Genomic DNA, 21,725 nt, shown 5'->3' on the forward strand with positions numbered 1-21,725 from the left:
CTGCCCCCTCCCTGCTCAGATGCTGCTTATGGTTTGAACTACCTCGGCATCTCACAGCCAAGCCTTTTCCTTAGTCATGGCAGCCCTTGCTCCAGTGTGGACTTGCAATGCCAGGTAAGTGGTGCTGGAGGGTTCACTCAGCTCAGGCTGGGGCAGGTACCAGGGCAGTCACAAGACACCAGTCAGCCACTCAAGCAGTTTCAGTCTGCCCTCTCTGCCCTGCTTTGGAAGCAAGCAAGTGTTTATGCACTCCTCTGCAGCAGAGTCCAGGCTTCCCACAGCCCTCCTGTTAGTCTCACTGGTCCTCCAATCAGCCAAGGGGGCTCATCATCCTTTTGGTAGATTTGAGTTTGGGGGCACCCAGTGTGTGGCTCGAAACACTCACTCTTTAGGGAGGGTCTCCACCTGCAGTCTCTCTTTTACTCTGAGTCCTCTCCCAGGGGCACAGATCCTGACCTGATTGCTTTTCTTCCCTTGCTACCCAATTCTGTGTGATCTTTCTTAAAGCCTTGGTTGTGCAGGAGTCCTTCTGCTAGTCTCCAGTTAGTTTTCAGTGAGAGTTGTTTCACATATAGATATATTTTTGATGTGTTCACAGGGGCAGATGAGTTCTGCATCTGCCATTTGATTGAAGTCCAAGGAGCCATTTTTATTTCTTTATTTAATAAAATTATTTCTTTTTATTTAATTTGCAATACCTATCATTTCTTCCTTTTAAAATCAGATCATATATACATATATTTATTAAAGTACAGTTGATGTATAATATTATATAAGTCTACAGGTGTACAATATAGTGATTCACAATTTTTTTTAAACATCTTTATTGGAGTATAACTGTTTTACAATAGTGTGTTAGTTTTTCCTTCACAACAAAGTGAATCAGTTATACATATACATATGTTCCCACATCTCTTCCCTCTTGAGTCACCCTCTCTCCCACCCTCCCTATCCCACCACTCTAGGTGGTCACAAAGCACAGAGGTGATCTCCCTGTGCTATGCGGCAGCTTCCCACTAGCTATCTAATTTACATTTGATAGTGTATATATGTCCCTGCCACTCTCTCACTTCGTCACAGCTTACCCTTCCCCCTCCCCATATCCTCAAGTCTGTGCTCTAGTAAGTCTGTGTTTTATTCCCGTCCTACCACTAATCTCTTCATGACATTTTTTTCCCTTAGAGTCCATATATATGTGTTAGCATACGGTATTTGTTTTTCTCCTTCTGACTTACTTCACTCTGTATGACAGACTCCAGGTCTATCCACCTCATTATAAATAACTCAGTTTCATTTCTTTTTATGGCTGAGTAATATTCCATTGTATATATGTGCCACATCTTCTTTATCCATTCATCTGTTGGTGGACACTTAGGTTGCTTCCATGTCCTGGCTATTGTAAATACAGCTGCAATGAACATTTTGGTACATGACTCTTTTTGAATTATGGTTTTCTCAGGGTATATGCCCAGTAGTGGGATTGCTGGGTCGTATGGTAGTTCTATTTGTAGTTTTTTAAGGAACCTCCATACTGTTCTACATAGTGGCTGTATCAATTTACATTCCCACCAGCAGTGCAAGAGGGTTCCCTTTTCTCCACACCCTCTCCAGCATTTATTGTTTCTAGAGTTTTTGATGATGGCCATTCTGACCGGTGTGAGATGATATCTCATTGTAGTTTTGATTTGCATTTCTCTAATGATTAATGATGTTGAGCATTCTTTCATGTGTTTGTTAGCAATCTGTATATCTTCTTTGGAGAAATGTCTATTTAGTTCTTCTGCCCATTTTTGGATTGGGTTGTTTGTTTTTTTGTTATTGAGCTGCATGAGTTGCTTATAAATTTTGGAAATTAATCCTTTGTCAGTTGCTTCATTTGCAAATATTTTCTCCCATTCTGAGGGTTGTCTTTTGGTCTTGTTTATGGTATCCTTTGCTGTGCAAAAGCTCTTAAGTTTCATTAGGTCCCTGTCGCTGCCAGCACGACCGAGGGCTCGAATTCAGGTGGCAAGGGGATGAGGAAAAAGTTTAAGAGGAAAGAGTGAGGACGGGAGGGACACCAGGAGCCATTGCAAACAAGTGTCAATTTTATTGTTTACATGCACAGCTTTTATAAAATGCAGTTACAGGGAGTTCAGGGAGTTAAAGCATACTAGGTTCTGTTTAAGATTAGGCTAGTTTCTTTCTCGTGGGAACAGTCTGTCTTTCATCCTGTTAGCTTCTTGATAACAATATTTCTACCGTCTGTGTTTGCACCCAAAGTTTCTGTTATGACTGGGCATATTGTTCTTGACCTTGTGATAAACATTAGCAAAAAGGGGGCTTTCATCTGTCCAGAATGGGCTTCACTTGCACCTGTCATGCACTGATCACCTCGGGGGGAAACGTGGGTTGGAGAAGTCCCAAGAGCGTTGGCTCAACCTTATTGAGGCATGCATGAATGCCTGCCTCTATTTTGAGAGCCTGTGCTCAATTGGTCATTTTCCTCCAGGCCGAATACCCTTAACGGGCATGGCGCTCTCCACAGGTCCCATTTGTTTATTTTTGTTTTTATTTCCATTTCTCTAGGAGATGGGTCAAAAAGGATCTTGCTGTGATGTATGTCATAGAGTGTTCTGCCTATGTTTTCCTCTGAGAGTTTGATAGTGTCTGGCTTTACATTTAGGTCTTTAACCCATTTTGAGTTTATTTTTGTGTGTGGTGTTAGGGAGTGTTCTAATTTCATACTTTTACATGTAGTTGTCCAGTTTTCCCAGAACCACTTATTGAAGAGCCTGTCTTTTCTCCACTGTATATCCTTCCCTCCTTTATAAAAGATAAGGTGACCATATGTGTGTGGGTTTATCTCTGGGCTTTCTATCCTGTTCCATTGATCTATATTTCTGTTTTTGTGCCAGTACCATACTGTCTGGATTACTGTGGCCTTGTAGTATAGTCTGAAGTCAGGGAGCCTGATTCCTCCAGCTCCATTTTTCGTTCTCAAGATTGCTTTGGCTATTCGGGGTCTTTTGTGTTTCCATACAAATTGTGAAATTTTTTGTTCTAGTTCTGTAAAAACTGCCAGTGGTACTTTGATAGGGATAGCATTGAATCTGTAGATTGCTTTGGGTAGTAGAATCATTTTCACAATGTTGATTCTTCCAATCCAACATGGTATATTTCTCCATCTATTTGTATCATCTTTAATTTCTTTCATCAGTGTCTTATAGTTTTGTGCATACAAGTATTTTGTCTCCTTAGCTAGGTCTCCACCTATTTGTATCATCTTTAATTTCTTTCATCAGTGTCTTATAGTTTTCTGCATACAAGTATTTTGTCTCCTTAGCTAGGTTTATTCCTAGATATTTTATTCTTTTTGTTGCAGTGGTAAATGGGAGTGTTTTCTTAATTTCACTCTCAGATGTTTCATCGTTAGTGTATAAGAATGCCAGAGATTTCTGTTCATTAATTTTGTATCCTGCTATTTTACCAAATTCATTGATTAGCTCTAGTAGTTTTCTGGTAGCATCCTTAGGATTCTCTATGTATAGTATCATATCATCTGCAAACAGTGACAGCTTTACTTCTTCTTTTCCTATTTGGATTCCTTTTATTTCTTTTTCTTCTCTGATTGCTGTTGCTAGAACTTCCAAAACTAGGTTGAATAAGAGTGGTGAGAGTGGGCAACCTTGTCTTGTTCCTGATCTTAGTGAAAATGGTTTCAGTTTTTCACCATTGAGAACAATGCTGGCTGTGGGTTTGTCATATATGGCCTGTATTATGTTGAGGAAAGTTCCCTATATGCCTACTTTCTGCAGGGTTTTTATCATAAATGGATGTTGAATTTTGTCAAAAGCTTTCTCTGCATCTATTGAGATGATCATATGGTTTTTCTCCTTCAGTGTGTTAATATGGTGTATCACGTTGATTGATTTGCGTATATTGAAGAATCCTCGCATTCCTGGAATAAACCCCACTTGATCATGGTGTATGATCCTTTTAATGTGCTGTTGGATTCTGTTTGCTAGTATTTTGTTGAGGATTTTTGCATCTATGTTCATCAGTGATATTGGCCTGTAGTTTTCTTTCTTTCTGACGTCTTTGTCTGGTTTGGTATCAGGGTGATGGTGGCCTCATAGAATGAGTTTGGGAGTGTTCCTCCCTCTGCTATCTTTTGGAAGAGTTTGAGAAGGATAGGTGTTAGATCTTCTCTAAATGTTTGATAGAATTCGCCTGTGAAGCCATCTGGTCCTGACCTTTTGTTTGTTTGAAGATTTTTAATCACAGTTTCAGTTTCAGTGCTTGTGATTGGTCTGTTAATATTTGCTGTTTCTTCCTGGTTCAGTCTCGGCAGCTTGTGCATTTCTAAGAATTTGTCCATTTCTTCCAGGTTGTCCTTTTTATTGGCATACAGTTGCTTGTAGTAATCTCTAATAATCTTTTGTATTTCTACAGTGTCAGTTCTTATGTCTCCTTCTTCATTTCTAATTCTATTGATTTGAGTCTTCTCCCTTTTATTCTTGATGAGTCTGGCTAATGGTTTATCAATTTTATTTATCTTCTCAAAGAACCAGCTTTTAGTTTTATTGATCTTTGCTACTGTTTCCTTCATTTCTTTTTCTTTTATTTCTGATCTGATCTTTATGATTTCTTTCCTTCTGCTAAATTTGGGGTTTTTTTGTTCTTCTTTCTCTAATTGCTTTAGGTGCAAAGTTAGGTTTTTTATTCGAGATGTTTCCTCTTTCTTAAGGTATGATTGTATTGCTATAAGCTTGCCTCTTAGAACTACTTTTGCTGTATCCCATAGGTTTTGGGTCGTCGTGTCTCCATTGTCATTTGTTTCTAAGTATTTTTTGATTTCCTCTTTGATTTCTTCAGTGATCACTTCGTTGTTAAGTAGTGTATTGTTTAGCCTCCATTTATTTGTATTTTTTACAGATCTTTTCCTGTAATTGATATCTACTCTTATAGTGCTGTGGTCGGAAAAGATACTTGATACAATTTCAATTTTCTTACATTTACCAAGGCTAGATTTGTGACCCAGTATATGATCGATCCTGGAGAATGTTCCATGAGCACTTGAGAAAAATGTGTATTCTGTTGTTTTTGGATGGAATGTCCTATAAATATCAATTAAGTCCATCTTGTGTAATGTATCATTGAAAGCTTGTGTTTCCTTATTTATTTTCATTTTGGATGATCTGTCCATTGGTGAAAGTGGGGTGTTAAAGTTCCCTACTATGATTGTGTTACTGTCGATTTCCCCTTTTATGGCTGTTAGTACTTGCCTTATGTATTGAGGTGCTCCTATGTTGGGTGCATAAATATTTACAATTGTTATATCTTCTTCATGAATTGATCCCTTGATCATTATGTAGTGTCCTTCTTTGTCTCTTGTAATAGTTTTTATTTTAAAGTCTATTTTGTCTGATATGAGAATTGCTACTCCAGCTTTCTTCTGATTTCCATTTGCATGGAATATGTTTTTCCATCCCCTCACTTTCAGTCTGTAAGTGTTCCTAGTTCTGAAGTGGGTCTCTTGTAGACAGCATATATATGGGTCTTGTTTTTGTATCCATTCAGCCAGTCTGTGTCTTTTGGTGGGAGCATTTAATCCATTTACATTTAAGGTAATTATCGATATGTATGTTCCTATTACCATTTACTTGTTTTGGGTTTATTCTTGTAGGTCTTTTCCTTCTCTTGTGTTTCTTGCCTAAAGAAGTTCCTTTAGCATCTGTTGTAAAGCTGGTTTGGTGGTGCTGAACTCTCTCAGCTTTTGCTTGTCTGTAATGGTTTTAATTTCTCCATCAAATCTGAATGAGATCCTTGCTGGGTAGAGTAAACTTGGTTGTAGGTTTTTTCCTTCATCACTTTAAGTATGTCCTGCCACTCCCTTCTGGCTTGTAGAGTTTCTGCTGAAAGATCAGATGTTAACCTTATGGGGATTCCCTTGTGTATTATTTGTTGTTTTTCCCTTGCTGCTTTTAATATGTTTTCTTTGTATTTAATTTTTGACAGTTTGATTATTATATGTCTTGGCGTTTTTATCCTTGGATTTATCTTGTATGGGGTCTCTGTGCTTCCTGGACTTGATTGACTATTTCCTTTCCTACATTAGGGAAGTTTTCAACTATCATCTCTTCAAATATTTTCTCAGTCCCTTTCTTTTTCTCTTCTTCTTCTGGGAACCCTATAATTAGAATGTTGGTGTGTTTAATGTTGTCCCAGAGGTCTCTGAGACTGTCCTCAGTTCTTTTCATTCTTTTTTCTTTCTTCTGCTCTGCAGTAGTTATTTCCACTATTTTATCTTCCAGGTCACTTATCCGTCCTTCTGCCTCGGATATTCTGCTATTGATCCCATCTAGAGTATTTTTCATTTCATTTATTGTGTTGCTCATCATTTCTTGCTTCCTCTTTATTTCTTCTAGGTCCTTGCTAAATGTTTCTTGCAATTTGTCTATTCTATTTCCAAAATTTTGGATCATCTTTACTATCATTATTCTGAAATGTTTTTCAGGTAGACTTCCTATTTCCTCTTCATTTCTTAGGTCTGGTGGGTTTTTATCTTGCTCCTTCATCTGCTGTGTGTTTTTCTGTCTTCTCATTTTGCTTATCTTACTGTGTTTGGGGTCTCCTTTTTGCAGGCTGCAGGTTCGCAGTTCCTGTTGTTTTTGGTTACTGTCCCCAGTGGCTAAGGCTGGTTCAGTGGGTTGAGTAGCTTTCCTGGTTGGGGGGAGTGTTGCCTATGTTCTGGTGGATGAGGCTGGATCATGTCTTTCTGATGGGGAGGTCCACGTCTGGTGGTGTGTTTGGGGATGTTAGTAGCTTTATTATGATTTTAGGGAGCCTCTCTGCTAATGGATGGGGCTGTAGTCTTGTCTTGCTATTTGTTGGGCATAGGGTGTCCAGCACTGTTTGTTGCTGGTTATTGAGTGAAGCTGGGTGTTGGTGTTGAGATGGAGATCTCTGGGAGATTTTTGCCATTTGATATTGCATGGAGCTGGGAGGTCTCTTGTGGACCAGTGTCCCGAGGTTGGTTCTCCCACCTCAGAGACACAACCCTGACACCTGGCTGGAGTGCCAAGAGCCTTTAATCCACACGGCTCAAAATAAAAGGGAGAAAAAATAGAAAGGAAAGAAAGAAAGGAAGGAAGGAAGGATGGAAGGAAGGAAGGGAGGAAGGAAGAAAGGAAGGAAGAAATGAAGGAAGGAAGAAGGCAAGAGGAAGGAAGGAAGGAAGAGAGGAAGAAAGGGAGGAAGGAAGAGAGGAAGGAAGGGAGGAAAGAAGAGAGGAAGGAAGGGAGGAAGAAAGGGAGGAAGGAAGGTAGGAAGAAAGAGAGGAAGAAAGGAAGGAAGGAAGGGAGGAAGAAAGGAAGGAAGGAGGGAAGAAAGGAAGGAAGAAGACAAAATAAAGTAGGATAAAATATAGTTATTAAGATAAAAAATAATTATTAAGAAGAAAAATTTTATTAAAAAAACGGGTCGGTCTAACCCTAGGATATATGGTGAAAGCAAAGCTATACAGACAAAATCTCACACAGCAGAACACACATACACACTCACAAAAAGAAAAAAAGGGGAAAATAATAGTGTATCTTGCTCCCAAAGTCCACCTCCTCAACTTGGGATATTTTGCTGTCTATTCAGGTTTTCCATAGATGCAGGGCACTTCAAGTTGACTGTGGAGCTTTAATCCGCTGCTTCTGAGGCTGCTGGGAGAGACCTCCCTCTCTCCTCTTTCTTTGCACTGCTCCCGGGGTTCAGCTTTGGACTTGGCCCCGCCTCTGCGTGTAGGTCACCCGAGGGCATCTGCTCTTCACTCAGACAGGATGGGGTTAAAGGAGCAGCTGATTCAGGGGCTCCGGCACAGGCGGGGGGGAGTGAGGGGCATGGATGCAGGGCGAGCCTGTGGCAGCAGAAGCCAGCGTGCTGCTGCAGCAGCCCGAAGCACGCTGCGCGTTCTCCCGGGGAAGCTGTCCCTGGACCCCGGGACCCCAGCAGTGGCGGGCTGCACAGGCTCCCAGGAGGGGAGGTGTGGACAGTGACTTGTGCTTGCACAAAGGCTTCTTGGTGGCGACAGCAGCAACCCTAGCATCCCACGCCCGTCTCTGGTGTCCGCGCCAACAGCCGTGGCTCGCACGCGTTTCTGCAGCTCCTTTACGCGGTGCACTTAATCCCCTCTCCTCATGCCGCAGGAAGCAAAGAGGCAAGAAAAAGTCTCCTGTCTCTTTGGCATCTCGGCGCCCATTTCTGGAGCTCCTTTAAGCGGCGTGCTTAAACCCCTCTCCTCGCACACCAGGAAGCAGAGAGGGAAGAAAAGGTCTCTTGCCTCTTCGGCAGCTCCAGACTTCAACGGGACTCCCTCCCGGCTAGCCGTGGTGCACTAACCCCTTCAGGCTGTTTTCACTCTGCCAACTCCAGACCTCTCCCTGGGATCTGACCGAAGCCCAAGGCTCAGCTCCTAGCCCCCACACACCCCAGCAGGTGAGCAGACAAGCCTCTCGGGCTGGTGAGTGCTGGTCAGCACCGATCCTCTGCAAGAATCTCTCTGCTTTGCCCTCTGCACCCTGTTGCTGTGCTCTCCTCCGTGGCTCCGAAGCTGCCCCCTTCCGCCACCCGCAGTCTCCGCCTGTGAAGGGGCTTCTAGTGTGTGGAAACCTTTCCTCCTTCACAGCTCCCTCCCACTGGTGCAGGTCCTGTCCCTATTCTTTTGTCTCTGTTTATTCTTTTTTCTTTTGCCCTACCCAGGTACGTGGGGAGTTTCTTGCCTTTTGGGAGGTCTGAGGTTTTCTGCCAGCGTTCAGTGGGTGTTCTATAGGAGCAGTTCCACGTGTAGATGTATTTCTGATGTATCTGTGAGGAGGAAGGTGATCTCCGCATCTTACTCTTCTGCCATCTTCCTAACTGAGTCAGTACTTTTCTTTTTGTGTGATATATTTGTCTGGTTTTGGTATCAGGGTGATGGTGGCCTTGTTGAACAAATTGGGGAGTCTTCCTCCCCCTGCAAGTTTTTGGAAGCATTTGAGGATAGGTGTTAGCTCTTCTCTAAATGTTTGATAGAATTCGCCTGTGAAGCCATCTGGTCCTAAACTTCTGTTTGTTGGAAGATTTTAAATTACAATTTCATTTCTTGTGAGTGGTCTGTTTATATTTTCTAATTCTTCCTGGTTCAGTCTTGGAAAATTGTACCTTTCCAAGAATTTGTCCATTTCTTCAAGGTTGTCCATTTTACTGGCATGTAGTTGTTTGTAGTGGTCTCCTTTGTAATTCTGTGGTATCAGTTGTAATTTCTCCTTTTTCATTTTTAATTTTATTGATTTGTGTCCTCTCCCTTTTTTTCTTGATGAATCTGGCTAAAGGTTCATTAATTTTGTTTATCTTCTCAAAGTACCAACTTTTAGTTTTACTGATCTTTGCTATTGTTTTCTTCATTTCTATTTCATTTATTTCTGCTCTGATCTTTATAATTTTTTTCTTTCTACTGACTTTGGGTTTTCTTTGTTCTTCCTTCTCTAATTGCTTTAGGTATCAGGTTAGATTGTTTATTTTAGATTTTTCTTGTTTCTTGAGGTGAGGTTGAATTGCTATAAACTTCCTTCTTAAACTTCTTTTGTTGCGTCCCATAGGTTTTGGGTCATCGTGTTTTCATTGTCATTTGTTTCTATGTATTTTTTATTTCCTCTTTGATTTCTTTAGTGATCTCTTGGTTATTTAGCAGTGCACTGTTTAACCTCCAGGTATCTGTGTTTTTTACAGGTTTTTCCTGTAATTGATTTCTAATCTCATAGCATTGTAGTCAGAAAAGATGCTTGATACAATTTTTTAAATTAATTTATTTATTTTTGTCTGTGTTGGGTCTTTGTTGCTGCATGCAGGCTTTCTCTAGTTGTGGCGAGTGGGGGCTACTCTTTGTTGCAGCCTGTGAACTTCTCATTGTGGTGGCTTCTCTTGTTGTGGAGCATGGGCTCTAGGTACACGGGCTTCAGTAGTTGTGATGCACAGCCTCAGTAGTTTTGACTCAGGCACTCTAGAGCACAGGCTCAGTAGTTGTGGCGCACGGGCATAGTTGCTCTGTGGCATGTGGGATCTTCCTGGACCAGGGCTCAAACCTGGGTCCCTGCGTTGGCAGGCAGATTATTAACCACTGTGCACCAGGGAAGTCCTATACAATTTCAATTTTCTTAAATTCTCTGAGGCTTGGGACTTTCCTGTTGGTGCATCAGTTAAGACTCTGGGCTCCCAATGCAGGGATCCTGGGTTTGATCCCTGGTCAGAGAACTAGATCCCACATGCGAGCTGCAACTAAGAGTTCACATGCCACAACTAAGGAGCCTGCCAGCCACAACTAAGACCCGGCACAAGAACAAAAAAATAATTTTCTGAGGCTTGATTTGTGACCCAAGATGTGATCTATCCTGGAGAATATTCCATGTGCAGTTGAGAAGAAAGTGTACTCTGCCATTATGTCCTATAGATATCAATTAAATCTATCTGGTCTGTTGTGTCATTTAAAGCTTGTGTTTCCTTATTTATTTTCTGTTTGGATGATCTGTCCATTGGTGTAAGTGGGGTGTTTAAATCCCCTACTATTAGTGTATTACTCTCGATTTCCCCTTTAATTGTTTTTAGCATTTACCTTATGTATTGAGGTTCGTCTATGTTGGGTGCATAAATATTTATAATTCTTATATCTTCTTCTTGGTAGTGTCCTTCCTTATCTCTTGTAACAGTCTTTATTTTAAAATCCATTTTATCTGATATAAGTGTTGCTACTCCAGCTTTCTTTTGATTTCCATTTGCATGAAATGTCTTTTTCTATCCCTTCACATTCAGTCTGTATGTGTCCCTAGGTCTGAAGTGGGTGTCTTTTAGACAGCATATATATGGGTCTTGTTTTTGTATCCATTCAGCCAGTCTGTGTCTTTTGGCTGGAGCATTTAATCCATTTACATTCAAGGGTATTACTGATATGTATGTTCCTATTACCAGTTTTAAAATTGTTTTGGGTTTTTTGGTAGGTCTTTTCCTCCTCTTGTGTTTCCCACCTAGAGAAGTTCCTTTAGCATTTGTTGTAAAGCTGGTTTGGTGGTGCTGACTTCTCTTAGCTTTTGCTCGTCTGTAAAGCTTTTGATTTCTCCTTCGAATCTGAATGAGATTCTTGCCAGGTAGAGTAATCTTGGTTGTAGGTTTTTCTCTTTCATCACTTTAAGTATATCCTGCCACTCCCTTCTGGCCTGCAGCGTTTCTGCTGAAAAATCAGCTGATAACCTTATGGGGATTCCCTTGTATGTTATTTTTTGCTTTTCCCTAGCTGCTTTTAATATTTTTTCTTTGTATTTAATTTTTGTGAGTTTGTTTAACATGTGTCTTGGTGTGTTCCTCCTAGGGTTTATCCTGTATGGGACTCTCTATGCTTCCTGTACTTGGGTGGCGATTTCCTTTCCCATGTTAGGGAAGTTTTCCACTATAATCTCTTCAAATATTTTCTCAGACCCTTTCTTTTTCTATTCTTTTTCTGGGACCCCTATACTTTGAATGTTGGTGTGTTTAGTGTTGTCCCAGAGGTCTGTGAGATTGTCTTCAATTCTTTTCATACTTTTTTCTTAATTCTGCTCCTTGGAAGTTATTTCCACCATTCTGTCTTTCAGCTCACTTATTCATTCTTCTGCCTCAGTTATTCTTTTATTGATTCCTTCTAGTATTTTTCATTTCTGTTATTGTGTTGTTCATCCATATTTGTTTGTTCTTTAGTTCTTCTAGATCTTTGTTAAACATTTCTTGTATATTCTGAATCTGTACTTCCATTCTACTTCTGAGATTCTGGATCATCCTTACTATCATTACTCTTACTTCTTTTTCAGGTAGGTTGCCTATTTCTTCTTCATTTATTTGGTCTGGTGGGTTTTTACCTTGCTCCTTTATCTGTAACATATTTTTTTATCATCTCTTTTTTTTTTTTGGTTTTTGATGGATGTGATTGTGTTCCTGTCTTACTGGATGTTTGACCTGAGGCTTCCAGCACTGGAGTTTGTAGGCTGTTGGGTAGAGCCGGGTCTTGGTTCCGAGATGAGGACCTCTGGGAGACCTCACTCTGATGAATCTTCCCTGGGGTCTGTGGTTCTCTGTTAGTCCAGTGGTTTGGACTTGGAGCTCCCACTGCCAGAGCTCAGGTCCAACCCCTGGCTTGTGAACCAAGATCCCACAGCCACGCGTGGCAGCAAGAAAACCCCCCAAAAAACAAAGGAGCAGAACAATAACAAAATAGTAAAAAATAAAATAAGATTAGAAAACTAACAGATATGTTAGAAAAAATTTAAAAATATACAGTTGAAACAACAACTGGAAGATAAAACAGAACCACAATACCAAAAAAGAGGGAAAAAAATAGCTGGAAAAGTCCTTGGCTGTGGCGGGACATAGGCAAGGGCAGGGTTTAGCTGGGGGACAGGGCCTATGCTTAGGAACAACAGGGCCGGAAAAGGTCCTGAGGGGGTGGGGGGCGGGGCTTAGGCTCAGGGCAGCCAAAATGGCCCAGGAGTGCCTCTAGCCTTGGAGGGTTGAGGTCCAGGTCCAGGACCCCAGCAGGCTCCCTGGTCCCAAGTGGGTGGGGGAAACACTAGGCACATTCCCCTCAGTCCTCCGATCCCAGAGGGTCCCTCCCCGTTGGCCTGTCTTCTTCTTCACCCTCCTCCCTCCTATTTCCCTAAGACCCATGTGGCCAGAGGGGGGCCCATAAGGCAGGGGACCAGGCCCAGAAGCCAACAGGCTTCCTGGGGCCCAAGTGGGTGGGGAAACGCCTACCATGCCTCCCCTGATCCTCTGGTCCTGGAGGGACACCCTATCTGCCTCTCCTCCTCTTCCCCCCTCCTCCCTCCCTCCTATGCCCCTAGGACTCACATGGCCAGATGCTGCCGCAGAGGGGTGGAGGACCAGGCCCAGGATCCCAGGAGGCTCCCTGGGGCCCAAGTGGGTAAAGGAGATACTAGGTGTGCTCCTCACTGATCCGCCAATCCTAGAGGGACCCTCCCTGTTTACCTCTCCTCTTCTTCCCACCCCCTCCTACACCCCCAGGACCAACACAGCTGGAGGGAGCCCTGGAAGGCAGAGGACCTGGCCTGGGACCCCAGCAGGCTTCCCAGGTCAGGAGTTGGCAGGGGAAACTAGCACATCTCCCCTGATCCTCTGATCCCAAAGGGTCCCTCCCCATCTGCCTCTCCTCTTCGTCACCCCCCCACACACCCCTAGGACCAACACAGTCAGAGGGGGCCCCAGAAGGCCGAGGACCTGGCTGGGCAGGGGAAATGCTAGCTGCACTCGCCGCAATCCTCCAAGCCCCCAAGGGTTCCTCTAGGCATGGGAACCCCTCCTGTCTCCCAGCCACCCCTCAGGGGCACCAGTCCCATCTGGCCTCCACTTCTTCTCCCCCCTCACTCCCCGCCATGTCCTACTCAGTCACTTGGGGGTTCCTCCCATCTCCTTGGGCATCAAGATTCCCCACCAGCATCCAGCAGGTGCCCTAGTTGTTGGGAGACTTGAACTCTGCATCCCCCCACGCCACCATCTTGACTCCGCCCCCCAGAATTTACTTCCTTTTTTAAGGCTGAATATTCCATTGTATGTATATGCTACTTTTTTTTAGTCATTCATCCATCAATGTATACTTGGACTGCTTCCACCTTTTAGCTATTGTGAATAATCTTGCTATGAACATGGATGTACAAATATCTCCTTGAGAATCTGCTTTCAATTCTTTTGGGTATTTACCCAGAAGTGGAATTGCTGGATCGTATGGTAATTCTATCTTTAACTTTTTAAGGCACCACCATACTGTCTTCCACAGTGGTTGTACAACACAAACAGTGGTTCCAGTTTCTCCATATTTTTACCAACACCTGTTACATTTAAAAAAAATAGTATTCAAATAAAGTCAGTGGTATAATTCAGTCTGAGTCCTAAGTCCTGAGAACTAGGAGCTCCAATGTCCAATGTGAGGATAAAATGGACATGCCAGCTCAAGAAGAGACAGAGAATTCACTCTTCCATTTCCTTTTCTTCTATTCAGGACCTCAATGGATTAGATGATGTTCACCCACATTGATGAAGGTGGATATCTTCACTCAGTATACTGAATTAAATGCTAATCTTTTCCAGAAACACCTGCGCAGACACGTCGTATAGAATGTTTTGCCAGCCATCTGGGCATCCCTGAGCCCAGTCATACTGACACACAAAAATAACCATCAAAATCAGGAAGTGTGAGTCCTCCTACTTTTTTCTTTCATTTCAAGACTATTTGGAGTCCCTACAGATTCCATTAAAATTTTAGGATTCGTTCTTTTCTATTTCTGAAGAAAATCATCAGAATTTTGATAGGAATTGAATTGAACCTGTGCTTTGAGTGGTATTGACATCATAACAATATTAAATCTAACAATCCATGAACATTGGATGTTTTTCCATTTATTATGTCTTTAATTTCTTTTAGCAATGTTTTGCAGTTTTCATTGCACAAGTTTTTCATCTCTTTAATTCCTAAGTACTTTGTTCTTTTAGATGCTATTATAAATGGAATTGTTTTCTTTTTTTACTTATTTTTGATATATAGAATTATATGAATTGAATGAAATTGTGCTAATTGTATGAAAAATGAGTGAAGGGAAGGTGGTCAAAAGGCTATATATATATATATATATATATATATATATATATATACATGTATACATATACATATATTATACAATTGTTACATCATGTATACATTGTGAAATGGTTACCACACTCAAACCAATTTATATATCCATCATCTCCCATTGTTACTCTGTGTGTGTGTGTATGTGTGTGTGTGTGTGTGTGTGTATGTGTGGTGAGAACACTTGAGATCTATTATCAAATTTCGAGTACACAATACATTATTATTAACTATAGACACTATATTGTATATTAGGGCTCTAGAACTTATTCATCTTATAAATGAAAGTTTGTGTCCATTGATCAATATATGCCCATTCCCTCACTCCCCAGCTTCTGGTAACCCTCATTCTCTTCTCTGTTATTATAAGTTCCAACTTTTTTTTTTTAAAGACTGTTTACAAATGAGATAATGTAATATTTGTCTTTCTGTGTCTGGCTTATTTCACTTTGTTTTTAGCTTGATGTCCTCCAGGTTCATCCATATTGTAGAAAATGGCAGGATTTCCACCTTTTTAAAGGCTGAATAATAGTCCACTATGTGTGTGTATATATATATATATATATATATATATATATATTTTTTTTTTTTTTTTTTTCTTTATCCATTCCTCTGTCAACAAACACTTAGGTAGTTTCCATATCTTTGCTACTGTGAATAATGCTGCAATTAACAAAGCAGTGCAAATATCTCTTTGAGATAGTGATTTTATTTCCTTTGGATATATACCCACAAGTGGAATTACTACATCATATGGTAGTCCTATTTTTAATTTTGGGGGGAACCTCCATACTATTTTCTATAATCTCTGTACCAACTTACAGTCACAGCAGCAGTGTGCCAGGTTTCTCTTTTCTCCACATTCTCACAACACTTGTTATCTTTTGACTTTTTGATAATAAGCATAATAACAGGTGTGAGGTGCTAATCTCATTGTGATTTTTTTTTCTCATTGTGATTTTGATTTGCATTTCCCATATGAGTAGTGATGTTGAGTATCTTCTTATATTCCTATTGACCATTTGTATATCTTTTTTGGGAAAATTCAGGTCCTTTGCCCATTTTTAAATAAAATTATTTGTGTTTGTGGGTTTTCTGTTTTTGCTATTTAGTTGTATGAATTCCTTATATATTTTGGATATTAACCCCTTGTCAGATATATAGTTTGCAAATATTTTCTGCTATTCCATAGGATGACTTTTCACTTTGCTTATTGTTACCTTTTTTTAAAAATTAATTTATTTTATTTTTGGCTGCATTGGGTCTTCGTTGCTGCACGCAGGGTTTCTCTAGTTGCGGTGAGTGGGAGCTACTCTCATTGTGGTGGCTTCTCTTTTTGCAGAGCATGGGCTCTAGGCACCTGGGCTTCAGTAGTTGTGGCACATGGGCTCAGTGGTGTGGCTTGTGGGCTCTAGAGTGCAGGCTCAGTAGTTGTGGCACACAGGCTTCATTGCTCTGTGGCATGTGGGATCTTCCTGGACCAGGGCTCAAACCCATGTCCCCTGCATTGGCAGGCGGATTCTTAACCACTGTGCCACACAGGGAAGCCCGATTGTTACCTTTGTTGTTGCAGAAACTTTTGTTGCCTGTGTTTTTGGTGTCAATTCAAAAAAATCATTGCCTAGACCAATGTCAAGGAGCTTTCCCCCTATGTTTTCTTCTAGGAGTTTTATGGTTTCAGGTCTTACATTTAAGTCTTTAATGATGGAATTATTTTCTTATTTCCTCTTTTAGATTGTTTGTAGTTAGCGTACAAAAATGCAACTAAGTTTTGCATGTTGCTTCTGTATCCTGCTAATTTGCTGAATTTGTTTATTAGTCCAAACTTTTGGGGGGTAGAGTCCTTAGGGTTTTCTACATATAAAGTTATATCATATGCAAACAGATCATCTTACTTCTTTCTTTCCAATTTGGATGGCTTTTTAATTTTTTTTCTTCCTAAATGCTATGCTAGAACATCCAGTACTATGTTGAATAGAAATGTGTGCATTCTTGCCTTGTTCCTGATTTTAGAGGAAAACCTTTCAGTCTTTCACCATTGAGTATGATGTTTGCTGTGGGTTTTTCATATATGGCTTTTATTATGTTGAGGTAGTTTTCTTCTATTCATAGCTTGTTGTGTGTTTTTATCATGAAAGGGTATTTAATTTTGTCAAATGCTTTTTCTGCATCAACTGAGATGATCTTGTGGGTTTTTTTCCTTCATTCTATTAATGTCGAGTATTACACTGATCAATTTTCATATGTTGAACCATCTTTGCATTCCAGGAATAAATCCTATGTGGTCATGGCATATAATCCTTTTGATGTACTGCTAAATTTGGTTTGCTAATATTTTGTTGAGGATTTTTACATCAAGGTTCATAAGGAATATTGGGCTATAGTTTTCTTATAGTGTCTTTATCTGGATTTGGTTTCCTAGCAATGCTGGCCTCAGAATGTGTCAGGAAGTGTTCCTTTATCTTCAGTCTTCTGAAAGAGCTTGAGAGGAATTAGTTAGTCCTTCTTTAAATATTTGTTAGAATTCACCAGTGAAGCCAACAGATCCAGGGCTTTTCTTTGTCAGGAGATTTTTGATTACTGATTCAATCTCTTTACTAGTTACAAGTCTATTCAGATATTCTATTTCTTCATGATTCAGTCTGGGTAGGTTTTTTGTTTCTAGGAATGTGTCCATTTCATTTAGGTTATCCAATGTATGGGTGTACAACTGTTCATAGTACTCTCATAATCCTTTTCATTTCTGTAGAATCAGTAGTAGTGTCCCACTTTCGTTTCTGATTTTAGTAATTTGAGTCTTATCTCTTTTTTCTTAGTCCATCTAGCTAAAATTCTGTTGATTTTATTGATCTTTTTGAAGAACAGACTTTTGGTATCATTGATTTTTACTATTGTTTTTCTATTCTCTATTTCATTTATCTCCACCCTAATATTTATTATTTCATTCCTTCTGCTAGCTTTGGGTTTAGTTTGTTCTTTTTCTAGTTTCTTCAGTTGTAAAGTTAAGTTATTGTTTGAGATCTTTCTTCCTTTTTAGTGTAAGCATTTATAGCTGTGGGCTTCCCACTCAGCAATGCTTTTGCTGTATCCCTATGTCTTGGTATGTTTTGTTTTCATTTTCATTCATCTCTAAGTATCTTCTAATTTCCCTTGTGATTTCTTCTTTGATCCATTGGTTGTTTAAAAGTGTGTTAATTCCACAATTTTGTGAATTTTCCAGTTTTCCGTCTATTATTGATTTCTAACTTCATCCTGTTGTGGTCAGAGAAGATATTTTGTATGATATGTATCTTTTTAAAAATTTTTCTTTTTTAAAAAACTTTTTATTTTATATTGGAGTATAGTTGATTAACAATGTTGTGTTAGTTTCATGTGTACAGCAAAATGATTCAGTTATACATATACATGTATCTATTCTTTTTCAGATTCTTTTCCCATTTAGGTTGTTACATAGTATAGAGCAGAGTTCCCTGTGCTTTATAGTAGGCCCTTGTTTATCCATTTTAAATATAGAGGTGTGTACATGTCAATCCCAAACTCCCTAACTATCCCTCCCCCCACCCTTCCCCCAGTAACCATAAGTTTGTTCTCTAAGTCTGCGACTGTTTCTGTTTTGTGAATAAGTTCATTTGTAATATATGGTATATACCTTTTAAAATGTATTGAGACTTAATTTGTGGCTTAACATATGATCTATCCTGGATAATGTCCCATATGCACTTGAGAAGAATGCATATTCTCTTGTTGCTGAGTAGATTGTTCTATATATGTCTGTTAGATCTAGTTGGCTTACTGTGTTCTTTAAGCCATCCATTTCCCTACTTACATTCTGTCTCGTTGTTTTACTCATTGTCGAGAGTAGGGTTTTGAAGTCTCCAACTATTATTATAGAACTATTTGTCCTTTCAATTTTGTCCATTTTTGCTTCATATATTTGAAAGTCTGTTATTTGATGTGTAAATGTTTATAACTCATTATATTTTCTTGCTGTATTGAAACTTTTATTAACATAAAATGTCCTTCTTTGTCTTTTGTAAACTTTTTTGATTTAAAGTCTGTTTGTCTGATATTAAAAGCATCCCTATTTTCTTTTGGTTCTATTTGCATGGAGTATGTCTTTTCCATTGTTTCACTTTCAACCAATCTGGGTATCTGGATAAAGTGAGTCTCTTGTGAACAGTGCATAGTTAGGTCATAGTTTTTTAAAATCCATTCTGCCAATCTCTGTCTTTTGATTGGAGACTTTAATCCATTTACATTTAAAGTAATTGCTGGCAAGGAGGGCCTTATCTCTGTCATTTTGTTATTTGTTATCTAAATGCTGTAATAGCTTTTTTTATCTCTCACTTCCTGCAGTACTACTTTTGTGTTTAGTTGATTTTTCATAGTGAAACATTTAAATTATCTTCTCACTCCCTTTTATGTATATTCAATAGCTATATTCTTTGTGGTTACCATGTGTAATAGGGAAGAACAAATCTGACTCCATATTAGATCTGCTCCTTTTTACTTTAACCTTTGTGCTTTGTTTCCTGTGCTTAGTCACACTGACTCTGCCCATCCCTGTAACCCAGGCTGGCTCTGCACCTTTTGTAAAAGAATGTAAGCTGTGCTTAGTCATGCTGGCTCTGCACTTTTTGTAAAAGTATGTCGCCTATAGCCTGAAATATACAAGATAGCCTGTCCCAAGTCTCTGACCTTTAAGAGCTCATTCATATGGAGATAAAAAAGTTGCAGAACAGAGAATAACATTTGTTTTGTTGGAAGTTTATAGGAACATCATGATCATGACCTGACCTATGTGGACAGCTGCTAGAGCAAAGGATCTGACAGCAAGAAGTTTGCAACAACTAATCATGCCCCTCCCTCACCTTGCCTTTAAAAAGGGTTTGCTGAAAGCCTTTGGGGAGTTCGGGACTTTTCTGGGGCATGAGCCACCTGCCTCCTTGCATGACCCTGCAATAAACATTCCTCTGCTCCAAACTCCAACCTTTCAGTGTTGTTTGGCCTCACTGTGCATCAGGCACATGGGCTTGCATCTGGTAACACATGGAGGTTACATTTAACACCCTGAATTTATAACACTTTAATTTAAATTTATACCTTCTTAACTTCAATAATATAGAAAAACTCTGCTCCTATACATTTTCATCCCAACTCAGGGCACAACCTTTAAAAGAGTGACATAGCCATTGAGGACATGACATAAACTGGTTAGAACCAACTAGGTCCAAGATTGTGGAGGAGTCAACTTCCACTAGACCTTGAGCCTCAGTATATGCTCATTGTAATACATCAGCATATGCTAAATGACACACCCACAGGTGCCATGATAGTTCCCAGGCTGACCTTAAAAGGCCAAGAAGTGGGTGGTGGGCTAATTCCTGGAAATCCCTGCCCCATCCCCCAAATAGTTGGAATAATCCTCTTACTAATTAGCCTATGATATTACCCACCCCTATAAAAGCCGACAACTGTGTATCCTGGGGCCTCTCGCCTTCTGAGATGGCCCACACTCTGTCTATGGAGTGTTTTTATCCCTGAATAAACCTTCTTTCACTTTACTATGGCTTGCTCTTGAATTCTTCCCTGTGTGAAGCCAAAAACCCACACTCGGTGGCTGTCCCAGGGACTTCCCTGAGTCCTGGGATGTGACTATCCTCTCCAGCCCCACTTTCTTTCCTGCAACATTTCTGTTTTGATATTGCAGTGTCACATCTTTTTACATTGTGTTTCCAAAAATATAGACATAATTGTTTTTTAATGCATTGGTCTGCTAAATCATGTAGAAAAGAAAATATGGAGTTTCAAACCAAATTTATAGAAATACTAGTTTCTGAAATAATTATTTTTTATACTGGAAATTTTATGATCATTTTAACTTTGACATAAGTTGTTTAAGAAGAACTATTTTGGTTAAGAGTGAAGGAAGAGGATGGATGAGGAGAATTATTTTTTAAAGACTAAGAAGGAAAAGGAGGAAAGAATATGGGAAGGAAGAGGAGAAAAAGGAGAGGAAGAAGATGCTTGTTTATCTCTGTCTCAGATGAACCATGCCCTATTGTGACATAATGCTGTAGTTTTATATAGCTTTATATGAAACTATATAGTTTTATATAGCTTTAACAAAACAACATTATCACTAAGCAAAGTTTATCTACAATTGTAGGCTTCCTTCTTTATATTTAAAAGTTGAATTTAGGATTTCTATCTCTGGTGAGGATGGAGTAACTAGAACCAGAGTTAGCCTCCTGTTATAACAACTACAAAATTATATAAAATATAAGAAAAATTGGTTTCAAATATCAGACAAGTAACCCAGGAGAGAAGGGAAACAATTGAAGTTAAGTCCTACAATTACCCAGGCTTTCTGATTTGAGGCAATTTGGGGACCACAGAGTCTCCAGAGCAGAGTTCCAGAAAGGGGGAAACTATGCAGAACAAAGAGCTCCAGAAATCAGCATAGGGGTTTCCTTGTCTTTGCTGACTGCTAGGCAATACATACATAAAGTAAAAGTCCACAAGACCAGGAAAAAACTGGGATGTTGTCAATGATAAAACTAGAGAGGGACAGAAGAAGAAGAAGGAAATTTCCTGGGTCAAACAGAACAGCTTGGGAGCTAGGAAAGAACTGGAGGGTTAATGACTATGGTAACTGAGGGATCTACCTAGCATTAGAGCCTGATCTTAGTCTGGAAAAATAGCATGGGAGTAAGGAAGAAAGACCCATCAGCTCCCTGTAAATTTATTTCTTCCTTATATTACGTGTCTCATTCAGGTTTGGGGGAGAAGTGGTAGCTTTGTTCCATATGGTCACTCAGAAATTAGACTGATAGATACTCCAACATCTTGTAGCCATGCCATCAGGAATGCATAGCCAACTCAGTCACCAGAATAGGGGAAGAGAGAAAGAGAGAATGTCATATAGGTTTTTCAGTCTGATGTCATAAATGCCACACACTCCTTCTACTCATTTTTCATTGGCTTGAGTTAGTATTGTGACCTTACCTAACTGCAAGGCGGCCAGGAAATGTAGGAGAACAAATGGAATATT

General features: G+C 39.9%; 1 pseudogene; it reads left to right on the forward strand.

The window, feature by feature from the left end:
* The first annotated feature begins 8,436 nt into the window (after positions 1–8,436).
* Positions 8,437–21,725, forward strand: part of LOC131756768 (alpha-1,3-mannosyl-glycoprotein 4-beta-N-acetylglucosaminyltransferase-like protein MGAT4E) — a 29,299-nt pseudogene continuing 16,010 nt past the window's right edge.

The sequence above is a fragment of the Kogia breviceps genome, chromosome 1 (genome assembly GCF_026419965.1).
Source record: "Kogia breviceps isolate mKogBre1 chromosome 1, mKogBre1 haplotype 1, whole genome shotgun sequence".
Taxonomy (NCBI): Eukaryota; Metazoa; Chordata; class Mammalia; order Artiodactyla; family Physeteridae; genus Kogia; species Kogia breviceps.